The 15031-nt window shown below is 37.8% G+C and overlaps 1 protein-coding gene and 1 long non-coding RNA gene across 4 annotated transcripts in view; one reads left to right on the top strand and one right to left on the bottom strand.

Annotated features, from left to right (window-relative positions):
• Positions 1–15031, bottom strand: part of NTM (neurotrimin) — a 946316-nt gene that overhangs the window by 474688 nt on the left and 456597 nt on the right. The window lies entirely within an intron of this gene.
• LOC131487077 (uncharacterized) lies at positions 4332–8551 on the top strand. Its single transcript, XR_009249601.1, has 2 exons — positions 4332–4375; positions 8333–8551. It is a non-coding gene; the product is annotated as an uncharacterized LOC131487077 (long non-coding RNA).

Raw genomic sequence — 15031 nt, 5'->3', positions numbered from 1 at the left:
GCTGTGAGCTGTCAACACAAGAGCCCAGCGTGAGCCTTGAACCCACGAACTGTGAGGTCATGACCTGTGCTGAAGTCATATGCTTAACCGACCGAGCCACCCAGGCACCCCATAATCTCCACTAATTTTTATGTCAGGTATTCCCCTTGACCCAGGTTACAACTACTAGATTTTTCAGGGAGCTTCTGAAATGGCCGATCAACTTTGAGGGGGGAAAACCCCACTGTTATTTATTTCAATAAGTGCAGGACAACTATTTAATAAAATGTGGGGGTGACTCGGTGGCTCAGTGGCTTAATCATCCAACTCTTGATTTTGGTTCAGATCATGATTTCGTGGCTCATGAGTTCGAGGCCCACATTGGATTCTGCACTAACAGTGCGCTGCCTGGTTGGGATTCTCTCTCTCCTTTTCTCTCTGCTCCCCTCCCTGCTCGCTCTCTCTCTCTCTCTCTCTCTCTCTCTCTCTCAATAAATAAATAAACTTTAAAAATGTGATACATTCATGACAGAAGCTCAGAGGAAATTACGCATATAAGGAACTTCCTTAACTTGAAAAAATAAATTTACTAAAAATGTATAGCAAACATCATATTTAATAGTGAAGCAATTAGAAGCAATTACTGTAAGGTCAGGTCCAAAGCAAGGACACTCATTCCCATGGTTTCAGTTCAACAACAAATAGGAGGTCAGAGTCATCACAGAGAGACAACACAAAGTTATAAAGATAATAAGAAATAGAAAAGAAAACAAACTGCTTTGTAATGATTTCTAATGATAGGATTATCTCCGTACGAAAGCCCAGTAAATCAAAAGATTAATTAGAATTAATATGTCAGTTTAGAAAAGTTGTTGAATATAAGATCAATATAGAAATATGAAGTAAATTTTTAAACACAAGCTGCATACAAAATAATTAATCAGTGGATACACTATTTATAATGGCAACAAAAATAGAATTTGTGAGAATGGCTGTACAAAGCATATAAGAGACTACAGCAAAAATCATAAGATTTTATTGAAAACCAAACACATGGGACCTGAATGAACAGAAACACTTTGTATGTTCATGGGTGGAAAATATTCAGCACCATAAATATGATAATTCACACCAAGTTATCTTTTAAATTTAATTTAATTCAATTCTGGTTAAAATTCCAAGAGAAGTTTGAACAAAGAATCAGGAATGACCAAGATGAATCTGAAAAGAAAGATGGAAAGACTCATTATACCAGATAGCAAGATGTATTTCAGAGCCACTGTAATTAAGACATCGTGATGTGGGCCGAAGAATAGATAAGTGGACAAGTAGAGAAGGTTAACTGTCGCCCCCCCCCCCAAACAGAACACAGTATATATAAACTGGATTTAGGAAAGAAATCCATAAATTTTGCTGTCACCCTTTTCTCAACCATACACAAAAATCAACTGCAGGCAAATAAAACAGCTAAACATGAAAAGCAAAGCTTTGTTATTTTTAGAATACAAATATGAGAGAGTATTTTCATGTGCTTCTGGTAGAAAAGTATTTTTCATGTAAACACACATGTATACACACACACAAATAAAAAATATGATTTTAGTTAATTAAAACAAAAACACCTCCTCTACTCCCACTTCCCCAAAATCATAAAGTGAAAATTCAAGTCACACATTCAGAGAAAAAAAAACTGGCAATTGCAATGCATAGAACTATATAAGAATTAGGATTCAATGTATAAAAAAAAGAAATTAAAAACCTACCAACCATAGAAGAAAGAAAGAAAAAAAAAACTTCTTAGAAAACATGGGCAGTTCAGTAAGAGAAAAACCAAATGACCAATACATATATTAAAAGATGTTCCACCATACTAGTAATCAGGAAAATACAAATTAAAACAAAAATACGTTATCATTGTACACCGAGCAAATTGCCTTATCTCATTGCCCCAGTGAGATTGTAAACTGGTAAAACCATTTTATCGAGCAATTTGGCAATATCAAGAAATTTTGAAGAGGGTGCTCTTATACTACACCCAGGAATTTTCTCATATGTATATAAGGAGCCATGTACAAAAACGTTTATTGCACCATTGTTCGTGATAATTGGCAATAACCTAATTGTTTTGCAACAATAGAAAGCCCAAACAGTGGTATATTCAAAAACTGTGGCTCTATAGTGTAATTAAAAAGAATATAATACATTACTGTGATATCAATATTCCATATATATAATATATATGCATATATAAACATATATATAAATATATAAACATATATATATATAAATATATATATATATTCAATAGGAATAAATCATATCTATGAAACATAAAGTCACATAAGCAGGAAAGTAACTAAAAGGATATAACCAGATAGAAATTATTTATAACAGTTCAAGATCGTGGAGGACAGCATTATATTTTATTTACACACACAAATGCATTACAGTTAGGAAAAAAAAATCACCAAATTAATAATTATGGGCAACTCTGAGGAGGGAAGAAAGGAGTGAGGAAAAGAACTGAAGTAGAATAAACAGGGGGATTCAATTTGACTGTAATGTTTTATTTCTCTAACAAAGAGGTGTGAAGTAAAGTTGGTAAAACTGTTAAAATGTGAGGGGCACCTTGGTGGCTCATTTGGTTAAGCAGCCGACTTCAGCTGGCTCAGTTCATGATCTCATGGTTCCTGATTTCCAGTCCGGCATCAGCATCAGCCTTTCTGCTGTCAGCACAGAGCCTGCTTCAGATCCTCTGTTCCTCTCTCTCTGCCTGTCCCGTGCTCTCCCTGTCTCTCAAAAATAAATTTAAATTTTTTTTTAAATGTTAAGGTGTGAGAAAGATGGGTACTTAATACATGTTTTTGTGTTTTATTACTCATCATGTTTTTCTCTATCTTTGAAATATCCATATTTTAAATGTTGATAATAATTTCAATAGTGTTTGCATAAAAATGTATGCAAATTTTCTCAATGACTGATATAGTCAATTAATGTCCTCCTTCTACAGTGTCTTAAAAAAAATTAGTTCCCTGTGAGTTTTTCTTGCCCCCTCTGGATGAAAATGCTCAGTTGATGGCATCCATCTTTAGGTAACCTCCAGGTGTTGGCAGACTTGTGGATCCTATGGTATGGCAGGCTCCTGATTCTCAATGTTCTACTTACCATGCCACATTTTTTCTTTTTGTTTTTTAAGTTTATTTATTTATTTTGAGAGAGAGAGAGTGGAGGGCAGAGAGAGAATCCCAAGCAGGCTCCACACTCTCAGCACAGAGCCCAAGGCAGGGCTAGAACTCATGAACGGTGAGATCATGACCCAGCTGAAATCAAGAGTCAGGCGTTTAACCGATTGAGCCACCCAGGTGCCCCATCATGCCACATTTTCTTACTACAGTTAATTGTGAGAAATGAAACAGAAGCTACAGCTTGCAAAACTTTACCAAAAATTGTAAAATTGATAAACTCTACAAAACCACGACATGCACCATAAACAATCTAAACTCGAGTTTTTAATACCAGCTTATTTTGATTCTTATGTTCCAAAATAGGAATATATAATAGACCAAACTGATTTAACAGGACTTCCTATGGAGTTACTTGTTCCAAAGAAAAGCCCACTAACCTGTTCCAGCAAGTCAACTGGTTTACAAAATCTGACCAATCCCTGCTCAGTGTCTGCTCACTAACTTCTTCTGCCCTGAATCCACTCCATGGCTAATCCCAGCCCCAGGAGCCTTAGAAAGTGCCTTTCCTCACTTCTTACCTTTCTGAGATTCTCTCAAAGTGTTGCTTTCTCCTGATCATCAGATTGAATTAACCCCACTTTGTAACACCAACATGCACCCCTGGCCATCTCTGAATGGGGATTCAACAATACTGTGGGAACAAATGGAGTTTGCCCTGGGAACTCAGCATATCCTGCCACTTTTCTCTGACATCATGCCCCTTCTCTGGACTTACTGAACAAAACACAGATTTCTTTCTTTTTTTCTTTTTAGTTTTTTTTTTTTTTAATAATGTTTGTTTATTTTAAGAGAAAGAGAGACATAGCACAAACACAGGAAAAGCAGAGAGAGAGGGAGATAAAGAGAATCCCAAGCAGTCTCCACGCCATCAGTGCAGAGCCTGATGTGGGCTTGAACTCACTAACCTTGAGATCATGACCTGAAATGAAAACAAGAGTTGGGCATTTAACCGACTGAGCCACCCAGGCACTCCAACAACTCACATATTCCTCAATGGGGCATGTTCAATAATTTCCCAGGTCTTTGTCACTTCCACTCTTTCAGCTGCAATATGCTTCCTTGTTCTTCTTCCCACACTGACTCCCTCTCATTCTTTCTTCCTTCCAGGTGGCTCTCCCTCTGGACATTCCTCATTGGTCCCTCTGCACAAGGTGATCAATATTCAGTTGAGCTCCCCTAGCATTTTGTGCTTTCCTATCTTCCAGCATTTATGCTATATTTCCATTTTCTGTTTTCTCATCTGCTTGTCCCTCTAAGTCAGCAAGTTTTATACTTGACTGCATATTACAAATGCTGAGGAACTCTAAAAATGTTGACTTACTTGTATGGGGTTTGTCCCGGCTGTCTGGATTGTTAAAAGCACCTGGGTCATTCTAATGTGCATCTAATGTTAGAAATCCCTGCAATAGCTGATGAACTCTTTGGGGATAGAAGCTATCTTATTTGCCATTGTAACATTAACACCTACCACAGTGATGGACACTTAATAAATGTTTATTGAGTGAATAGAAGGTAACTATGGACAACTATATTCTGATTCTGATGTGAAATACCCCACTAGCTTGTAGTGTCACTCTATTTGGAAGTAGCACTTGGCAGAAATTCCCCAAACAATGAATCTAACTCAATTATAGAATTATTACAATTTGTTACAGTTATTGATTTCCTTTTTCAGTGTCTTTTGCTGTAGGATTGTGGGTTCTTTGAGGGGAGGAACTACATCCTATTCATTTGTTTATCTCCAGAGCCAAAAGTATTTCATGAACTAGGAAGTGTCTCAAAAACTTGTACTTAACTTATTTAACTGACCATAAATTGAATGATCTAAGTTTAAATTAATCATCAAAAGATTCAAGAGGGCCTCAGGTTATTGGACAAGCCTACAATTTTACTGGTTCATTTACTGTCCCACTCCCCCAAGATGCTCATTTCACACCTTTTTCTCTCTTCTTTAACCTCTAACACTTTCTACATCACCTCAGACTTGCCTCATGACCTCACTTCCTAGTTCATTAATAAAATTAAAAACATCCAGATGAACACTTCTGTAAATGCACCATCCTCCATCACCTGCCAGCATCAGTCCCATCCAGCCTCCAACGAACACCATATCTGACTCCATCTAATGGATCCAAGGATGCAATTCATCTGTACCTCACACTCTCTTCTACAGATCATTGTCTGTCTCTTGTGGATCATTCCCATCAGCAAGCAAACACACTGTTGTGTTTCCATTTTTTTTAATTTTAATTATTTTTAAGTATTTATTTATTTTTGAGAGAGAGAGAGAGAGAACCAGCAGGGGAGGGGCAGAGAGAGAGGGAGACACAGGATCCAAAGCAGGCTCCAGGCTCTGAGCTGTCAGCACAGCTCGAACCCACAAACCACAAGATCATGACCTGAGCTGAAGTCGGACGCTTAACCAACTGAGCCACCCAGATGCCCCTGTGTATTCCATTTTTAAAAAGCCTTTTATTTGACCTTATTTCTCCTATTATTCCTTTGTTCCCCTCTATGTGAAAAATCTCCTCAAAAATAGTTGTCTATTTCTTTGCCTATTCATTTCTTCCTATTCTGTCTTAAAATCTCCTCATTCAGGTTTTTGCTTTCACTACTCACCAGATAACAGTCTCAAGGCTGCTGTTGCCCTTCCTGTCCAATCTGATGTCACTTATTTCTCAGGCATCATCTAACCTTGTCCAATCATTTAATCATTTAATCAACACTCCACGATAGACCTTCTTCACATGGTGTCCACCTTCTTGGTTTATCTCTTGTCTCACTGGTTGTTCCTTTACAGTCCCCTTTTCTGTGTCCTCATGTCTTCCTCAGCTACTTGATGTTGGAGGATTCAAGGGCTCAATCTTTAGCTCTTTTCTCTATGCTCACCTACTTCCTTGGGGTCATGGCCTTAGATAACATCCACATGCCAACAACTTCCAAATTCATATCTCTGGTACAAATCTGAAATATAGACATTAATATGTAATTGCCTGCTGGTCAACTCCACCTAAAGTCAGCATTTTCAGAGTGGAACTCATGACCTGACTTCCCAAATATGATGTACTCAGCCTTCACCAGCTCAACTAATGGCAACCCATCCATCCAGCTGTCCTGGCTGTTTTCCAGTCACACATGTCTCCTCAACTTCTCTCACACTCCAAATTCAGTCCATCGGGAAATAATGTTTATTTCCCTTGGAAATATATCCAAAAATGAATCACTTCTCAATGGCTTCACTGCTACCACATTAGCCTGGGCAACCACTATCTCTTTATGGGTTACTCTAATTGTTCTCCATACTATTCTCCCCACACCTACATTTGCCCATGTCCATCCAAATCTAGCTTCAGCATTGCAGCCAAAAAGTCATGATTTTTTAAAAAATGTTTGTTTATTTATTTTTGAGAGAGAGAGCAAACACAAGCCGGGAAGGTCAGAGAGACAGAGGGAGATACAATGCAGAGCCCTATGTGGGGCTTGAACCCACAAACTGTGAGATCATGACCTGACCTGAAGTCAGATGCTTAACTGACTGAGCCACCCAGGTGTCCCATCATTTTTTTTTTTAATGTAAGTTCTGTACAAAACCATGCAGTGGCTATCAATTTTTCTCATGGTAAAAGCCTACATCCTTTCAATGACCTACAAATCTGTTCTTGTCTAGCTTCCTGTTATCTTTATTACCTTCACTGCTACAATATCCCTGGGCTCACTTAGCTTTAGCCACTGACTATCTTGCTACTCACTGAGCATGCTCAGCATGCTCCTTAGGACTTTTGCACTGGATGATTCTTCACCTGGGCTATTCTTTCCCCTGATGTCCACATGATTCATTTCCTCATATCCTTCAAATATTTGCTCTAATGTCATTTAGTAAATGATGCCTACCTTGAATACTCTGTTAAAACTGCAAACTGCCCCAGCCCTGAAACTCCCATTCTTTAACCCTTTTGTTCTTTTTCTATGCCAGTACTTACCAGCTTAACACATACAATATAATTTCCTTACTTATTAACTTTACCATCTGTTGTCTGTCCATTCTTCACCTTGAGAATCTAAAGTCACAGAGTGCAGGAATATTTGTTTCATTCTTGGACCTACAGAAAGCATGTAGAAGAGTACATATATGTGTTCACTAGGTGTTGTTGAATAAATGAATAATGGATTTTTTTTAATTCTGGAAAACTCTTGTTTAATGTTAATTTTTATTTTTGAGAGAGAGAGAGAGAGAGAGAGAGAGAGCTAGCCAGGGAGGGGCAGAGAGAGAGGGGGACAGAGGATCTGAAGTGGGCTCCATGTTGACAGCAGAAAGCCTGACAGAGGGCTTGAACTCACCTGCCTTGAGATCACCACCTGAGCTGAAGTCGAAGTCCAATGCTTAATCAACTGAGCTACCCAGGTGCCCCTGGAAAATTCTTTTAATTTTTTAAAATGTTTTATTATTTATTTTTGAGACAGAGACAGAACAGGAGTGGGGGAGGGGCAGAGAGAGAAGGAGACACAAGATGTGAAGCAGGCTCCAGGCTCTGAGCTGTCAGCACAGAGCCCGAGGAGGGGCTTGAACTCAGGAACCGTAAGATCATGACCTGAGACGAAGTCCGAAGCTTAGCTGACTGAGCCACCCATGCGCCCCTGGAAAACTCTTTTCAAAACTCAAGCCCCTCTTTTTTATCCATCCAGTTTCATTATGTTCTATTGTACCTGTGTGAGTGTATATTTTGTATTGATTTATGTGTGTATACACACACATGTAGATACACACACTCGCACAATCATATATTTTTTAACTTTCTTTCACCCTGTTCCATATTTTCACATTGACCATTGCCCCCTTCACAGAACAGAGCACATTCTCTACACTAGCTCCAATCTCTACAACATTGAAGAGTAGATACAATTATTTCGACTTTAAATAGGCAGAAAATGAAGTTCAGAGTGATTCCTAATTTGTAACACAGCTAATAAGTCACAGGGTCAGGATTTGAATCCAGTGGTTTTCAGTACAAAGCCATTGCTCTGATCATTTACCATTTGTTGCCCCCACAAAAATGCAGAAATCAAACAAGGCCTGACACTAAATTTTACTATTTCTATATTCCCCGCAGGTGCTTAATATAATATGGGATGCTACTTCAGGATCTCCTACATCCTAACCCTGTAGATTGCAGACACAGCTAACAGAGCCCGCCTTCCTGGATCCATGGTCAACGAGCATGCTCACAGTCCGGTGCAGCCCATGCCCCGCCCACTGCAGTGCTGGAACCAGGTCATCCTTCCCACTACCTGATGTATAAATAAATAAATAACTGTGAAAAAAAATCCAATCTCCGTTTGGAGGCACTAAATCCCCTCTCCTTTCCAGATGGCTGGGAGATTTCTCCCAGGTGGTAAATATATTATTAAGAACTCATTTCACCGTGAAATTGACTATTCAAAACACAGACAGAAGTTAATATATTAGGACAACCTGTCTGAAAACTCGCGTTAGAGAAAATTTATTTTTGTTTAATATAAAACCTGGTATTATACGCGACCTCTTTCTAGCTCAGGCAGTTAAAGTCATCCCCAGTTAGAACATGTGTTCCAATGTCAGGAGCGCTACCACCGAGAGTCACATCTCCCTGCATAGAAATGGCGGTTCCTCCTCCCGCTATGGAGCCTTATATCCTGGCGGTTAATGAGCATCGGTCTCATATAACATTCTACATAGCCCGTGGGTGCACAGTAGTAACTTTTCCAATCCAGGAGCTGGTGCCGGTTAAAAATCCTTTACTGCACTTGTTCTAGGTTGGCCTTCAAACTAATGATTAAAGATCATCCAGAGTAAGTGTGACAGAAGAATTAGCATTGCTTAGGGGTGATCTGTTTCATCATTAGAAAAACCATATCAATCATGAAACAGAAAAAACACTTTCAGCAGAGACCCAATTGGATGTGAATCTGCTAAGTATCAACTCATTCATGCGTTGTTGATTTACTTTTAATAGCTAGGCTGATTTCTTAGATCACAAAAACAATTACCAGTGAACACCTACATTATAATAAGAACAGTGTTTTAGGATTTGCACAATCCGTTAAAAAACCTAATTTACAGAGTTGCTAACTACTTAACTGAGGGGGTGAAGGTCAGTGGAGTAACAGAGGAAGTACCTTTTCAAATGAAGAAGGTGTGAACCTCATAGAAGTCTATGTGGAAAGGCTTATGCATGAAGGGACCCCCACCCACCCTGGTCTTGACACTAACATGGCTCAAAAAATACCTATTCCTTTGCAACAAGAGGTTTTTCATGTTAAAAAGCTTTTCATGACACTTTTGTTTTGAAGTTTTGTCAGTAAACTTAAATTAAAATTTTTATTTTAAAAATAAATTGCAAAATATTTCATAGCTTGTATGTAGGGAATACTTGGGTTATCCACAAGCCTCAAAATTGACTTCCTTCTTTTTTGTTTTAAAAAGGATCCCTCCAGGAGTGACAGATTTATTACTAATCACACAACGAATCTGTTACACATTACTAGTAGCAAAACCAAACTGACACCAAAATAATGTCTATTACAGAATTTCTTAATTTAGTCAATTATTTTGATCCAACTAATTACTCACTTAAATAAGAATTCATTCAAACAACTGCCTAGACTTCTTTAACAAAAGCAGTTCCAAAGTAATTAGTGAACCAGTAATTAATAATTCCCTGAGGAATGGAACCATTTTTTCACATATTTAAAGTAAACAAAACATTCTTTATTGGGTAACTGACTTCTGCAATGACTCAGTGAATGTCCAGCCACTCATAAAATGGAAAGAACCATAAGTGGAGATCATGCTCATTGGAAGACCAATTTCAATAAGTATGATTTTCCAGGCTCAGATAATTGCATACTAGTGTAGATACTGAGAATAACTTTTTTATGTAATTTAGAAAACATTAATTCATGCCTTCATTCACACATCAAGCATTCACTGTCTAGTGGTGATGTGCTGCACAGTGACATATAAAACTGAAAATATCCTTGACAATTCTTTTAATTCATTCACTATAGGTCCAAAAATATTTTTCAAATGTTATTTTACAGAGAGAGAAAGAGAGAGCATCAGAAGGGCAGAGGGAGAGAGAGAATCTGAAGCAGGCTCCATGCTCAGCACTTAGCCAGTTGGGTGGGGCTTGATCTCACAACCTTGGGATCATGACCTGAGTCAAAATCAAGAATCGGATGCTCAACTGACTGAGTCACCTAGGCACTCCTAGGTCCAAAAATATTTAAAGGTGCTTTACAAAGTTGAAAATGCAAGAATTCTGCCCTGGAAGAGTTGTCAATCTAGTTGACAGAATTAGAATTCCATGTGAAACCTTGGAAAACAGAGAAAGGAACTGCAGATGAAAAGTGATAAATATACTAAAACTTTTTAAGAAAAGTTTTTATTGAAATATAAGATACATATAAAAATGCGTACATTTGAAGTCTGCGGCATGAAAAATATTCACACAGTAAACACAAATGCATTAGCATTACCATTTGAAGAAATTGAACATTACCTATACATAGAAGGCTCTCTCTTGACCCCTTCCAATCTCTACCCTGCAAACACTATCCTGCCTTCTATTTTCAGTTTAGTTTTGCCTCTTTTTACATTCCATATAAACAGAATCACTTGTTATGGATTCTTCAGTGTCTGGTTTCTTTTGCCCAATATTGTATTTGGGAATTCATCCATGTTATGTATAGTTTGTCAGTTTCGGTCTTTTGTAATATATCACTGGATAAATATATCCCAATTCATACATTCATTTGACTGTTCACATTTGAGTTGCTTCTAATTTGAGGCTAAAACAAATACAGCAGCTAGGAAGAAACATCTTTGTAGAATATCTTTTGGGGCATGTATATATCTATGCTTGGGAATCTAAGCTAGGAGAAATAATGTCAGATTCTGGAGTTAATAGTGCTAAATAATTTTCCAATATGTTAGTACCAATTTGGACTCCCAACAGCAATGTCAGAGAGGTCTAGCTGGTCTACAGCTAGACCTCACCAGCACTTTGTATTGTCAGACTTTTTAATATTAGTAATTCTGATGGATATACACTAATATACCATTGTGATTTTAATTTATATTTTCCTAATGATCAGTAGAGTCAGATTCCTTTATAAATTATTGGTCATTTATCAAGTATCTGTTTAAATCTTTTGGCCATTTCTACTGAATGTCTATATTTTTATTTTTTGAAGTTATTTATACATTCTAGAGACAGTTCTTGTTAGTTATACATACTATGAATAACCTAACTTCTCAGACTAGGGTGCTTAAAATCAATCCCTAGCAACCTTATAGATGGCATATGTCATAACCTCCAAGGCACACATACATACATGTATTTGGCAGTTTTCATTCACTTTTCAGAATAGTTAGTGTGGGACTTATACATTAGATTTTGCAGTAACATTTGGACCTTAAAAATAGGCAATGGGCCCAGATCTGGGCCCAAAGAGAAAGTCCAAAGTGAAAAAGAAGAGGTAACCACCTTCCCCTAAAATCTCTTATTCTTCTTATAATACATTTACTCTCCAGATTAGTAACCTCCTTGACGGTGGAGATTTTTTTCAGATCTTATTTGCTGCAGTATTCCTCAGGATTGAGAGCAAGACTGAACACATAGTAAGAGTGTAAAAGATGTTCATTGAGAGAAATAACTACCAGGGTCACAATAGCAATGACCTATCTCAGAAGATTTTAGTTGCCTAACAACTACCAATAATGAACATCAATCCCATCTTCTTGGTTAGATATTAAAGAAACAAATATTTAGTTAACATACAATTGGAGACAATATCATATGATGATTTAAATCATGGGGTATAAAGCAAAAAAGCCTAGATTTGGATCCTGACTATGGTACTAAGTAGCTGTGTAATCTGGGTTAAATTACATAATTTCTCTGTGCCTCATATGTAAAGTACACATAATAATACACTTATCCTACTAAGTTTCCATGAAGATGAAATAAATTAATGTATGTGAACTATTTCAAGGAAGCTTGGTCTACACTAAGAGTAATAAGTAATAGTGATAATGCTGATTATGACGACAGGGAAAGTGTGATGTTGATAAAGTTCATAATAGAGGTTCTGTGTGGTCAGATTACCTCTGTGTTACTCAAAGCTACAACCTTGAGCACAGTGCCTGCCAGTTGTTGACTGAATGAAACATGAATGAGTTTGGGTGCCTGGATGGCTTAGTTGGTTAAGCAACTGACTTTTGATTTTGGTTCAGGTTGTGAGATCGAGTCCCATGTTGGGCTCTTCATAGTGCAGAGCCTGCTTAGGATTCTCTCTCTCTCCCTCTCTCTCTGCCCTTATCCTGCTTACAAGCTTGCTCTGTCTCTCTCAAAATAAATAAGTAAACATAAGTAAATAATACATACATAAGTAAAAAAAGTCTTAATAAGCAATTAATTAGAAGCAGAAAGTACACATTTTCTCCAACAAGTGGCCTATAGGTCATATTTAGGGCCATGGCTGTGGAAGAAAGGAAGAATGAGAGAATATAGAGGAGGAAGGAAGAAGCCCTCATCTTGAGCCTTAAGGAATTTCAACCTTGAAAATCTTGCTAAAGGAGCATGAGTCTGGTGGGCTCTGAGTCCCCCAATCTGAGTAGAACAAAGACAGAGAAATAAAGTGAGATGAAATAGAGGCCAATAGGGGCGCCTGGGTGGCTCGTTGGTTAAGCGTCCGACTTCGGCTCAGGTCATGATCTCACGGTCCGTGAGTTCGAGCCCCGCGTCAGGCTCTGTGCTGACAGCTCAGAGCCTGGAGCCTGTTTCAGATTCTGTGTCTCGCTCTCTCTCTGCCCCTCCCCTGTTCACGCTCTGTCTCTCTCTGTCTCAAAAATAAATAAACGTTAAAAAAAATTAAAAAAAAAAAAGAAATAGAGGCCAATAAACAAAGACAAGGCAGAGAATATCAAGATAAAAATGAGAAACCATATGTTTTCCCTACCTCACCACACCCCCATGCCACAAGGCTACATAAGATTGTTAGACCTTAGATCAATCTTCAGAAGAAAGAGAGAAAACAACAGGATGGGGAAGGGAGAAGAGAGTTTATAAAACTGCTGAGAAAAACCTCGGAAATAATGAGGTGATTTCTGTCATTGGGCAAAATGGAGTCTGGGAACAGAAATTGAGTTATTATAGGGAGAAAAAGGAAGTTACCTTTTTTGTATAGCACAGTTTGTGTCCTTGAATGTAGCATCACCTTTAACCACTAGGCTACACAGTTGACCTTACACAGGTTTGAACTACATGGGTCAATTTATATGTGGATTTTTTGGATAAATACAGTACAATACTCTAAATGTATTTTCTTTTTATGATTTTATATATAATGTTTTCTTTTTTGGCTTATTTATTGTAAGAATACAGTATATAATATATATGACATACAAAATATGTGTTAATTGACTGTTTATGTTATCCATAAGGCTTCTGGTCAACAGTAAACTATTAAAATTTAAGTTTTGGGGAAGTCAAAAGTTGTACATGTGTTTTTGATGATGTGAAAGTCAGTGTCCCTGAACACCACGTTGTTCACAATTACTACTACCTCAGAGCTCCTTCCTTTAGGACATGGGTATGAGTAGAAAAGATGGTGGGTTGGGAACGAGAACCAACTAAGAACTATATGTTCATTTCACTGAATTTTATCTTACAAGACCTCAAGTCACAATTAATGTCTCATTTAGCCTTGACAACCACCTTTTGGCTCACACATAAAGGTAGAGATGCTGCCAGTCTTGTGAGCTGGCTCTATCCATGCAAAGAAAAACTTTATTTTTGGACACTGACTATAATTCTAGCCCTGCCATCTCACATACATTTTGTTCATCCTATAAACAATTGCTAATTAGTCCATACTTAGTAAGGGGAAAATCTCATTACAACAAATACCTTACAAGGAGAAGTCTAGGGGCACCTGGGTGGCTCAGTCGATTAAGCGTCTGACTTCAGCTCAGGTCACGATCTCTCGGTCCCTGAGTTTGAGCCCCGCTTCCGGCTCTGGGCTGATGGCTGATGGGCAGAGCCTGGAGCCTGCTTCCAATTCTGTGTCTCCCTCTCTCTCTGCCCTCCCCCGTTCATGCTCTGTCTCTCTGTCTCAAAAAATAAATAAAAACGTTAAAAAAAACAAGGAGCAGTCTAAATTGTATTTTAATATTAATTTATCATTCAATAGCACTTAATTTTCAAGGCATGTTCTTATATATGTATGTACACATGCATGTATGTACATAATGTGTATATGTGTGTGAGTGTATATGTATGTGTGAGTATATGTGTGTGTGTTTTTACATGCACACATATGTGCAGGCATATACTTCTCTCAAATGATCCCCAGAGCAACCCTGAGAGAGAGTTACTATTATTTTCCTTGCTTTACAGCCGGGGAAACCTGGGCTTGGAAAGTCTTAGGAATTCATCTGAAGCCACAAAATAGGTAAGTGATGGGTCCAGAACTCTGATTCCAGATCCTGTTCTGGGTTTCCCTGTACTAGATTGCCTCATATCCAGGCTGAGGAAAAGTCAAGATTAATTTCCATAGGCCATCGGAATTTATCACAACAAAATTTGTCCTATGTTGTGATTAGAAATAAAGCTCATAGTAAAGTCTTTACTTCTAGTGAGTCTATAGAATCATGTTTTTTTTTTTTTTCCATCAAAGAACAAACATACAGGTCAAATTCTCCTCAGGGCATCCATGTTTCTTTCTTTAGAAGTAAGGTTTCTTTGTAATGATTACTTTGCCAAACA

The sequence above is a fragment of the Neofelis nebulosa genome, chromosome 10 (assembly GCF_028018385.1).
Source record: "Neofelis nebulosa isolate mNeoNeb1 chromosome 10, mNeoNeb1.pri, whole genome shotgun sequence".
NCBI lineage: Eukaryota > Metazoa > Chordata > Mammalia > Carnivora > Felidae > Neofelis > Neofelis nebulosa.
This window is presented reverse-complemented; position numbering and strand designations above follow the sequence as displayed.